The sequence below is a fragment of the Schistocerca americana genome, unplaced genomic scaffold (assembly GCF_021461395.2).
Source record: "Schistocerca americana isolate TAMUIC-IGC-003095 unplaced genomic scaffold, iqSchAmer2.1 HiC_scaffold_52, whole genome shotgun sequence".
Taxonomy (NCBI): Eukaryota; Metazoa; Arthropoda; class Insecta; order Orthoptera; family Acrididae; genus Schistocerca; species Schistocerca americana.
In genome coordinates, this window is record NW_025726258.1 from 231,085 (window position 1) to 243,922 (window position 12,838).

The following is a 12,838-nucleotide window of genomic DNA, read 5'->3' on the forward strand; positions in this document are numbered from 1 at the left end:
GAGGGCCGTACTTTTGTCGTCCGAGTTGGCAGCACGTCTTCCTCTGTTCGCCCAGTCCTTGCTGGAGTGCCCCAAGGGAGCGTTCTGGGCCCGATATTGTATGCTGTCTACACCTCTGACCTGCCGATTTCCCCGAGGGTTGGTCGTGCCATCTATGCTGATGACACGGCCCTCTTCTCGCGCCATCGCAACATCGACGCCGTCCTCCGACGTCTGCAAGCTGCTCTGCAGGACCTCGAGCGCTGGGCCGCCGACTGGCGGATCGGCTTCAACGCCGCCAAATCTCAGGCGATGCTCCTCACTCGCCGTCTCCCACCTGAAGTGCCACCACTGGTGCTTTGTAATCAGGCCATCACCTGGACCACGACTGCCACCTACCTCGGGGTCATTCTCGATCGCACCCTGACATGGAAGGCTCACGTCACCGCTGTACACCGGAAGACATCTCAGAGGGCTGGGGCATTGTACCCCATGCTCAACGAAACTTCCTCGCTCCCTGTCGCCAACGGACTGCATATCTATCGTACGTGCATTCGTCCGGTCATGGACTATGCCTGTGAAGTCTGGGGCAATGCTGCCCCCTCCCACATTCAGAGGCTCCAGCAACTACAAAACAAGCTCTTGCGCCGAGTTTACCATGTTCCGCGTGATTTCCCTCATCGCCCCCTCCATCAGGCGGCTGAGGAACCCCTCGTCCGGGAGAGATTTCAAGACGCAGCGCGCCGGTTTTATAATGCCACCCGCACTTCAGACAATCCCCTCGTCCGGAGGTTAGGACGACATAATGACCATCACGACCACTACAGGCGGCCCGTTGCCCTGATCGAATAATCAGGTCAGCCCAGAAGACTCACCACCACTTCTTCCTCTCAGCGATTTCCAGTTATCATACGCGCTGTCCACCGCCAACCACACCCTGCAGCCTTGGTAGGAAATGCCTCTCGGTAAACCCTACATTCACGATAGCCTGGGATGTTCCACACCCAGTCCAGATGAAAGGAGGCCGCGCGCCGGCACGCACTCCGCTGCTCGACTCGCTGCCGCTCGCACCGGTCGTTTTCGTTTCCGTTTCGTGTGCACCGTCGCTAGCCCATCGCCATGTCCGGACGCGGAAAGGGAGGCAAAGTCAAGGGCAAGTCAAAGTCCCGCTCAAGCAGGGCTGGGCTCCAGTTCCCGGTCGGCAGAATCCACCGCCTCCTGCGCAAGGGAAACTACGCAGAGCGCGTCGGCGCCGGGGCGCCCGTCTACCTCGCCGCCGTCATGGAGTACCTCGCGGCTGAGGTGCTCGAGCTGGCCGGAAACGCGGCCCGCGACAACAAGAAGACGCGCATCATCCCGCGCCACCTGCAGCTTGCCATCCGCAACGACGAGGAGCTCAACAAGCTCCTGTCGGGCGTCACCATCGCACAGGGTGGTGTCCTGCCCAACATCCAGGCCGTCCTGCTGCCAAAGAAGACCGAGAAGAAGGCCTAAAGGAGGCCAGGCAATCGCAGCGCCGCGTGCTCCCCTGCACGCAACGCGCTTTGCCGGCTCGGCCCACAACAATCGGCCCTTTTCAGGGCCACCACACAAACCTACGTCCAAAGCAAAATTTCAGTCGTCCTCGCCGCACCTTGTTTTGTTTTAACTTTGCACTGTCACAGCACAGCCGCCGCCGGCGCACGTCCGCCATCTTGTCGTCCACACAGCCCGTGTGGCCCAACACACACACACACACACACACACACACACACACATTTTGCACGGTCGCAGTCGCCTTCCAAACCGACAACGGCAGCAATAATGACCATTGTTAAAGGGAGGCGTGTCGACACACCGCCCTCCACTCCCGCGCGCAACGGCCGTCGACACGAACGAAACAGCTGATCCGGCCGCCTATGCCCACACGCCTTGCCTCGGAAACCCCAACGCCGCCGCAAACAAACACACAGAGCCAAACCACGCAAGCAAATAATCACCGCCTCTCGCACAACAACACACAGCCCGCCATCTCCGTCGCGATCGATACAAAGACACACAATAACAAACACACAAACGAAGCAGCTCCACACACAGCCAGCCACATGACACGTTTCCTTTCCTTCTCCCCTCCCAGTCACATCACGTCGCTCAAAACGGAAAGAAAGAAAGAAACAAACAAACAAACAAACAACACAGCGCACACACGCAGCAACAACACAGACTCTTTCACACTTTTCAACTTCCGAACAGTGTGGTGGCCCTGAAAAGGGCCGTTTTCTAGTCTCTCCCACCCACAAGCACGGCCGCGGGAAGGCCAGCGCCCGCTGCGACGCAGCCTAACCGCCGAAACCGTACAGGGTGCGCCCCTGCCTCTTCAGGGCGTACACCACGTCCATGGCCGTCACAGTCTTGCGCTTGGCGTGCTCAGTGTACGTCACCGCGTCGCGGATCACGTTCTCCAGGAACACCTTCAGCACCCCGCGGGTCTCCTCGTAGATCAGACCAGAGATGCGCTTCACGCCGCCCCTGCGAGCCAGGCGGCGGATGGCGGGCTTCGTGATGCCCTGGATGTTGTCGCGCAACACCTTGCGGTGCCGCTTGGCGCCACCCTTGCCGAGCCCCTTTCCTCCCTTGCCGCGGCCTGTCATCCTTCCTTCCTCGGGCAAAGCAAAACGTGCACAAACAGCAGCTGCAGCGGCTGGCGAGTCGGCTACGGTCTGCGCCCAGCGCGCCCGCCGCCCCCCTATATAGACTCTGGCCCGCCCTCCCCCCACCACGCGCAACCGAGGGCATATAAGCGCAGCACGGAGGCGCGCGGGCCCGTTGTCAAGGCAGCACCGGACGCCGCGCCGCACCTAACCTCCACGCACGCCGCTCCGCTACCGCTACCGCCATGGCCCGCACAAAGCAAACGGCCCGCAAGTCCACCGGCGGAAAGGCGCCGCGCAAACAGCTCGCCACCAAGGCGGCGAGGAAGAGCGCGCCCGCCACCGGAGGCGTCAAGAAGCCCCACCGCTACAGGCCGGGCACCGTCGCCCTGCGAGAAATCAGGCGCTACCAGAAGAGCACAGAGCTGCTCATCCGCAAGCTGCCATTCCAGCGCCTAGTGCGCGAGATCGCCCAGGACTTCAAGACCGACCTGCGCTTCCAGAGCTCCGCAGTCATGGCCCTGCAGGAGGCCAGCGAGGCCTACCTCGTCGGCCTCTTCGAAGACACCAACCTGTGCGCAATCCACGCCAAGCGCGTCACCATCATGCCCAAGGACATCCAGCTCGCGCGCCGCATCCGCGGCGAGCGCGCCTAAACCGCGCCGCGGCACCGCACCGCACAAACAAAAACGGCCCTTTTCAGGGCCACTAACATCTCTCCGTCGCGAGCAAACTTTGTCGGTCGCCTGCCTCTCGCCCCGCAACCCAAAAACAAAAACCACCACTTCCCGTCCGTCCGCCACACCCGCTCACTCTGCCTGCCTGCTAGCAGCGCGCAACAATCACACATCATCCCTCCCCGGCGCTCAAAGCGCACAATACCCAACGGCCGACGTCACACCGCACGGGTGGCTGGCCGGCCGCCGCTTTCGTTTCGAAAACAAAAAAACCCGCACTCCACTCCGACGGCCAACGGCCAGGCAGGCGCGCTCGCTCGCTCTACACGCCACCGAAATCCCCGCCGACTCCTTCCACATCTCAACGTGCCCCCCGTTGCAAAACATAACACACACACACACAAAGGAACAAAACAAAACAAAGACCAGACACGACTCGACTCGACAAGACAGACATCCGAGAAGAACGAACGCAGGCAAGCCAACCAACGTATTCAAACAAAACAACGTGACAGAAAACCAACCGTCGGCCGCCGCCACAAACACGGCGACAATCAACCACGACAACAACAACAACAACAACAACACCGCTTACCGCTACCGCCGCCCACACCCGCCACCGACCCCCGCAATCCAACCACCACGGCACGCAAACAGCATCCCCACGGGCATACAGAAACGCCAGACAGACACCCACACCAAACGCAACACGACAATCAAAACCTTCCCCGACGTGCTTTGATGGCCCTGAGAAGGGCCGTTTTGGGCCGCGCGTCTCTTGCGCGCCACTAGACGACGACGGGGGGTGGGGACGACGGAGTCAAGCGCCAAACCCTTCCTTTCTCCCATCTCTTTCTCCTCTACTCTACTTCTTCTTCTTGGGCGAAGCCTTCGCCTTAGACGGCGTCGTCGCCTTCTTCGGGCGCGGCGCCTTCGGCTTCTTCGTCGGAACCTTGGCGGCCTTCTTCGCCTTCGACGGCGACTTGGCCTTGGCCGGCTTGGCCGCAGCCGCCTTCTTCGCACCCGCGGGAGCGGCCGACGCCGCAGACGCCTTCTTGGCGGCGCCCGCCTTCCGACCGGTCGCCGCCTTCACGCCACCAGCCTTCTTTGCGCCGGCCGCACGGGCGCCCTTCTTCTCCTTGCTGGCCGGAGCGGCGCGCTTCTTCTTGGCACCGCCAGCACGAGCCTTGCCGCCCTCGGCCGCCCCCCCGCCGCCGGCGCCGGCAAGCTTGAACGAGCCGGACGCGCCCTTCCCCTTCGTCTGCACCAGCTCGCCCGCCACGACGGCCGACTTGAGGTACTTCTTGATAAACGGCGCCAGCTTCTCCGCGTCCAGCTTGTAGTGCGCGGCTATGTACTTCTTGATCGCCTGCAGCGACGACCCGCCGCGCTCCTTCAGACTCTTGATGGCGGCCGTCACCATCTCAGAGGTGCGCGGGTGCGCAGGCTTGGCGCGCGGCTTCTTCGCAGACGACGCAGACTTGGCCTTCTTCGTAGTGCCGGTGGCGGCGGGTGCCGCAGCAGTCTCGTTCGTAGCCGCCTGATCTGCCATTTCGACGACGCGCGTAACACACAGCGAGAGCGAGCGGGACGGCAGGCACGCAAGCACAGCACAGCAGCAGAGCAGAGAATCACAAGGCCCAACCAGTGTCGCGGGCGGGCGCGGACGGCCGAGAGAGCGGCCGCCACTCTGCGCGCCGCCGCGCCGCGCCTCCCGCGCTTGCTACCGCCCAACGTCCGACAGCCTGTGCGGAGCAGCCCCAAACCTGCGCCACAACCGCCCGCGCCTTTCAAACCACCGAGGATGGGGCTACACACAGCCACACCACAGTCGCCAACCAGTCGCCACGGCAGCGCCGCAAACCACGGCCAAACTGCAGCTACCGCGCGCTACAGCCTGCGTCGGCCCGCCGAGAATCGCCGCCCCCGCCCAAATGCCGCCCCCACAGCCCCAGCCGACGACCCGCCACAATGGCCAAACCTTCGGCAAAACTCCCACACCGTCGCCGCGGCAGCCCGGCCAGCGCGGCCGGCGCCACAGCCACACAAGCCGAGGCGTGCGGCGATGACGGCCGTGCAAACGCGCCTCCGCCGCCCCATCGCCTTCCGTCGCCCTCCCGCCGTTTCCCGATCGGCCCGCAGCCGTCGGGCCACATCGCGCGCCATCCTCCTCCTCTCGCCCGCCAACATTCACAGCCGTTTCTCAACAATTGCCCGCCGCAAACGGACGCCGCCTGCGCAACAGGCGCCGCCGCCCCTCGCCGCTTCCGACCCAACCCCTCGACCGAGGCAAACCGCAATCCGAATCTACAGACCAACCCAATCTGCCGTCAAGCACACACGACAGCCGACCTTACACGTTACGCGTTACACATTACGTTTACACGTCTACGTTAGGTTAGGTTAGGTGGACGTGGGTTAGGTTAAGGGGACTTGGGTTAGGTTAAGCGTCAAACTTAGGTTAAGCATTCAAACACGTCAGGCGTCAGAGGTTAGGTTAGGTTAGGTTAGGTTAGGTTAGGTTAGGTTAGTGCTAGGTTGAGAAGCGTCAAACGTAGGTTAAAAAGGCGTTCAAACGTGAGGCGTGAGCCGGACAGCTTACCTTACGTAGACGTTAGGGGCTCACAGGCTGAGCTCACCTCGCCACACCACAGGTTCGGTTCGGTTCGCTCGGCTCAGCGTAAAGCGCCGAGGTCAGGGTTACGTTCGTTCACCTTCGGGCGCCACACTTTCGGTTGAAAGGTCGCGACGGGACGACGTCGGCAGGCACGCCGCAAACGAACAAAAACGTACAGACGACGTCGGAAACCGCCGACAGACGGGGGAGCAGCACGACCACGACCAGACACCGAGCGCGAACGAGACACACGCGAACCACCCCCACCGGCCAAAGGGCACCACACAACAACCCAGAGCACCACGTGTCGACACCAGAGCAACCCGCCGCTCACGCGACATGGCTGGCACCGAAGGGCAACCGCCCGCAACTGCGCTTTCCGCGCCGGCCCGGATGCACGTCGTGCTACAACAACACCACTACCGTACACAGCCGCTGTTCACAACATCACTATCAATGGCGCGCCCGCGGCTCGCCGCCGTCGCAGTCGCAGCCCCAACGCCAGCACTTTTGCACCACCATTCACACGCACCGCAACACAGCTCGCCGACACAGCCGAACAAAACAAACACCACACAACAACAGCAACAACGCCGCCGCCTCTACTTGTGCCGGCGACCCACCCCGCCGATGGCGCACCTTTCGCCAGCCGGCAATCGACACACACGCACCCACCCACCGGGGCCCAGTGCAAAAAACAAAAAACACACAAAAACAAAAAAAACCAAACAACACAAACGACACGGGAAGCGCACACCGCCACTTCGCGCGCACGCCACCAACCAGTCGTCGTCTCAAAATAACAAACACAAACAAAATAAACTAACAACTAGGGCAACACAAAACAAAAAAAAAAACGCCTCGCACGAACCGCCCACAAAAAGGACAAGCACACGCACAGCCTCTGCTGACGACCACGACGCAGCGGCACGCTGCTCCTGTCCCGCGCCCCGCGCCCCACTCGATTCACAACTCACGCGACACCGTCAACGACGGGCTCGCTTCCCGCAACCTACCACCTTTCCGCCACGACGCACAGCCCCAGCCCCACCCGACGACGCCCGTGGCAACGACTGCACTTTCACCACCGCCTCCCCCTTCCCCCCCAAAAACACACACACACACACACACACAGCCAGCCAAAAACGCACTCGCGACCCACACATGCACGTGCATCGGCACACGCCAACCAGTCAACGTCGACAACCACACGCAAGGCTCGAAACGAAACCGGCGTCCTTCCACGTTGCCATCAAGCTACGCGACACAAGACACAAGGAACCAACACAACAGCCGGCCCCACTAATTCCCACTCTCACGCCGCAAAAAGCACACCGAAACCGCCAAACGCACGCACATTCCCCTTCGCACTGACACCACCGACCGGCTCGCTACCACACACCTCTCGGCAGCCGTTTCACGCCAATTCGCCACACCGCCCACACAGTCGACAAGCGCCCGCCCTGTACGGCACACGCAACGACGCAGCGCAGCAAAGGGCGCCCGCAACACATACCTCTCCGCCGCCCGACGCGCCAACCGCCACACCACACCGCCAGCCACTCGCAAATTGTGCACTGCCACCAGCCACACGTCCAACACGCCGCGCCGCCTCCGGCCACCCGCCAGGGGGCGCTCACGTCCGCGACAACAGCGCGGCCCGCCGGGCCGGGCCGGGCCGAACCGAACCGAGCCGCCGCTGCTCTGCACTCGGCACGGCCACACCCTGCTGCAGACCGGGCTCGTCCCTCTGTACGCGTCTGCCTGCGCATCAACACAACACGACCTTTTTTTTTTTTTTTTTTTTTTTCTCTCTACCGCCATCCCTCCTTCTCGCGTTTTACTCGTTGTTGCAGCAGCGGCGCACACCTACACATCCACAGCCCCAGCCCCAGCCGAGCCGGCCTCACCTCAGGGCCCGCCGCCAGCGTCTCCTCCTCGGGCACAGGTGCGGTGCTGTGGCCGCCCATCCAACCGCATTGCTGGCCGTCCAGCCACCAGGCGTTCCCACTGCCGCGAGCCACGCCGCGCACCGACCCTGCTGCAGAAAACGAAGCATAGCCAGAGACCGACCGATACACAAAGCAAGCCGTCGCCTCGCCTCTTGTCCTTCCTGCCTTCCTTCCGCCCCCGCCCTTCTCACACCACCGCCTCTCCACTTTCGCCCCCCCCTCCTTTTTTTGTTTTTTTTTTTTTGTTTTCTTCTTTCTTTCTTTCTTTCTTTCTTTGGCCCTCTCTCCATCCCGCCATGGCGGTTACGGCACCGCCTGCAGCGGCAGATTTTTTGCGCCCACACGCCTACTCCTACCACCATTAACCTTGCCCTGCCCTGCCCTGCCCTGCCCATCAACGTCGCAGTCGAACCGACGCTTGCCAACACACTGCCCACGTTCCTTTCTCTTTTCGGCCTACGCCCATTACGCGCCGCCGCCACAGCACCTTCCCTTCCCACAACACACCGACGTCATCACACGCACCCAAAACAGGGGCCACGACCGTGTTCCTCGCCCACTCCCATCCCGCACGGTACGCACATTCCCAACTACTAACCGCGCACCCTCCCTTTCCAATCTGTGTGTCTCTGTGTCTGTGTCCTGTCCGCGCGTGACGCCTCTCAACATCCGCCGTCCCCCGTCCCGTTTTCGCCCCCATGCCGTCGTCGCGCCGCCTCCTCCCCGTCCACCGCCGCCCCTGTCCGCCCCGCACCACACCATACACCGCTGCTTGTCCCGGCCGTTGCCACCAAAGGCGCCGACCGCAAACGCGCCACGCCGCAGCCCCCGTGCGTCTCGCGCTCGCTTGCATCTCCGTGCCGACGCTGCCTCTCTTCCCACTCGCACTCGACTTCGACAACACAGTCTTTGGCTCCGCCACTGCGTGTTCCGGTGGTACGCACGCTGCAACACGTATGTATTCATTACCAGAGCGATGGCGAGGCATGACAGCATCTCTGTCTGACCAGAGAGTTCTTTCTCGCTGCTAGTCGGCGCTTGGACCGCGCCAGACGACAGTAGTGGCACGCACCGGGTCGCCAGGAACAGTTGTTATATATATTGTAGCGCGAGTCGGGAGAGGTAGTAGTCGGTCGACAGTAGTAGCGGGTGGACGGTTGTACTGAGCGGGCGTCGGCGGCGTGCTCTGCTCGTCTCGCGACTCTGGTCACGGTTCGGGACGATGTATAGTATATTGTGTTACAATCAAAAGGTGGTGTGACGCTGCATTGCGCAAATCTGATAACGTATGTTCATTGTACTTATTTTGTTCAACAACAAAAGCCCCACTATTACTTTTTTTCTAAAGTAACTTTTGTCTCTTAACGAAAAACATTCACGTTTTAAAGACTACTTCCTATGGCATTTCCCTCCAAGGAGTGCAATTAATTACCAGCCAGCACTCATTCATTGCACACAGCTGTGTAAGGGGTATCTACAATTGAGGAGCGGATATAAATGCAATTTTTTGTTTTTTTTGTTTTTTTTTTTGTGTGTGTGTTGTAACCTCCCAGCAAAATTTAAAACAATGGACAATGTTATTTACGGATGCTAATGGACATTGCGCTAATTGTAACCTCGCCCACAATGAGAGGTATTGAAAATGGCAACAAAAATGTGAAATTCGCAATCTGACTCAAATATAAAGTCTTCACACAACATTTAAAAAAGTCCGTTCAGTGACAAGAAACTTCAATTAAACCGAAATATCGGTCTTTGGCCCTGTGCAAAACAATCAGAATTAAAGTCTTACCTCCGAATAAATGGATGTCACATTTCTGCTCTGGTTGTTGCGCAGCGCTTGAAGGAACTGCATTGCAAATAATAATATTCTCTTTTTTTGTGATTTTAGTGGCATTTTTCTTCAAAGAAGTGGAATGAAATGTGAAGTGCAACGAACTCTTTAGTTCAATACAAAATTAAATGTTTGAAAAATGCTTTTGAAATAAAACCTATTATTGGGGAACTTGTTGGAGAATAATTACAATAAATACAATTTTTCATTATCTAATGATTATATTAATTAACAGTATACCTTATTCACCATCTTGACCAGTGTTGCCGACCGCCTACATCACACAACCGCACTCGGCTGCTACTACTGACCGACCGCTCTGCATGACGACTATTAGCGTACTGCACGCGACGACTACTGACAGAGTACAGCCCTCAACTACACAGAGCTACGGACTCGCAACGACTACTGACAGACTGACTGACTGACTGACTGAGAACCGCTCGCAACACTCGCGCAGTCCAGCGCAAACTCTCTGGTCACAGATGCTACAATGTCTCGCCATCGCTACTATGTTACATACGTGTTTCAGTGTCTTTTTCATTGGGGTAACGATCTTTGGCTCTTTTTATTCTGAATACAGGGCCAAAGGTCAACGCTGCTGCCCTTATACAATTTATCAGGTTTCATTATGTCTGTTGCAATGTTACATACGGTTCACTCTTTCATTAATATTATCGTTGGGTTTGTTTTGTAGGGACGTTAACATTCTGGCACATTTTTATTATCATCGGACTCTCTGCTATTTGTGCAGGGAGGTTATACCTGGGTCCATTTCCATTTCCATTTACATTTTAATATTGATAGACTTTTTGTTTTCTTTTTTGTTTCTTGTTGTTTTTCCTTCTTTTTTTTGTTGTTTTTTTTTTTTTTTTTTTTTTTTTGTTTTGTTTTTCCCGCTCTCACCACCACCGCCGCATCACGCCTTCCGTTTTCTTGGTTTCTTTTCTGTTCTTCAACTGCTTCAACATCACCGCGCCCCATTTCCACACCACAGCCATCAGCCTCCGAGACGGGCGGGCGCAGTGTGCCATTTCCGGCGCACAAGCACACCCGTACGGTACTCTCCTCGCCCCCACGCCACCAACAACACAGCGACCACGCGGCTTTCAGGCATGGCATGGCACGGCACGGCACCGGCGAAATGCGCCGCCCCCGCCCCTCCGCGCATCCGTCCGTCTCGCCACGTTCACTGACAGCCGCGTCTGCGGCTACACCACGACAACCACAACACCGCTCCCCTCCCTGGCAACTCACATTGTTTTTCTCCTCCTCTTTTGCACAAACCACAACGCCGAGCACAGGCGCAAGCCACCCACACCGCGCCCCTCCCCGTCCCGTCTTTGGCCGCCGCTCCTCGTTTCCTCGTTTGCCCCCTCCCATCTCCCGAAATGCCATGCCAGCAGCGTTACGCATGCCCCTCCCCTGTCCACACAACACTACCGCCTAACGAACAGCCTTTTCCGGGCCACATCCAGGGCACGCCCACCTCCAAACACTGCCAATTCACGGACGCACACACACACACACACACACACACTCACTCACTTTCTCGACACCTTTCTGTACGGAGGGTGCGTCATCTCGACCGTGACAGAGTGACGGCAACTATCGACGATCCATTTCCCCCCACTGGTAAAACATGTCCACTAACACCTACATACATCATTCAAGTACACAGACAATAGCATACACACAATGGGAGGGCACACGAACATGGACGGCACGGCACTGTCATACACTCTTCCTCAGAACCATATCAACAAACGTTACGTACATCCGGGAAAGCGAAAGCGAACGCGAACGCGAAAGCGAAAGCGAAAGCAAAGGCAAAGGCAAAGCCCAATGCAGCCGTCAAAGGTAACGTTCACCACGGCAGACACTTGCAGCCGCGCCGCCGTTAAACGCATTTCAGTGCGGCTCCAATACGCCTCCGACACGGGAACGTTCCGTTGCTCTACGAATGCGTTTCTCCCCTTTTTCCCTTCCTCTCTCTTTTGCCCCCCCTCCTTGCACTCTTGCCTCATTCCTCACGTTCTGCCCAGACATTCGACCGATCAAAGTCAACCTTTCGTTACCGTTCTCAGCGCGACGGTGTACAACAGTATGACGGGTGTGCCCAAGACTTCGGTTCAGTTGCGTGACGCCGGTCTATCGCGCCGATCGACAGTTACTCAGGGGGCGACGGATCGGACCACGTCACCGACACACAAAACACTTTCAAACAAACAAATACATACCGGATGGACACAGACAAACACGTGTACAGACATTCGCCAAACAAACGACCGCCGCCGTCGTCGTCTAGCGTGCATCTTGAATGACGACATCGGTGTGCGTGCGTCGTACGCAATCAGTCAGACACGGCTATCAAACATCAGAGTCGAATGGTACATCATCGTGCGTGTCGCCGTACACGTACAGTACAATACAACAACAATGCGTCTTAATGGCACGTTCATTTCAACGTCACTCACACACCTCCACGCTGCAGTTACGTCGCACCATTGTCAAACTCGGCGTACAGCAAAGGGAATAGTGGGCGGCAAAAAAAAAACCAAACAAAAACATTTCACATTTCACCCTCGCCATGTATGATGTGCAAAAAAAACAAACCCGCAAACGGCCGTCGTTACGGTGACACAAAAGTCGCCGATCGCACTGTCCCCCCTCGCAGACGGGTAACACACACACACACACACACCAACAACACCAATGGGTCAAAAACCACGCCAACGAGGCGTGCCACCATTCCACGCCACGGCGACCAACCTCGTGGCCGTACCCCGCGCAACACGCTTTGACGCGCCCCCCCACCCACAATCAAAATGCACACATACATCACAGCCGTCCACACAAACAACAACAACAACAATTCCGCCCTTCCCGCAAAAGGCAAGTTGGTGGCCCTGAAAAGGGCCGTTTTGCCGCTCTCGCAACGGAGGAGCCTTCTCCATCCTTCCTTCCATTCCAGAGCCACCTCCTTACTTGGAGCTCGTGTACTTGGTCACCGCCTTCGTGCCCTCGCTCACGGCGTGCTTGGCCAGCTCGCCAGGCAGCAACAGCCGCACAGCGGTCTGGATCTCGCGGGACGTGATGGTCGAGCGCTTGTTGTAGTGCGCCAGGCGAGAAGCCTCGGCCGCAATGCG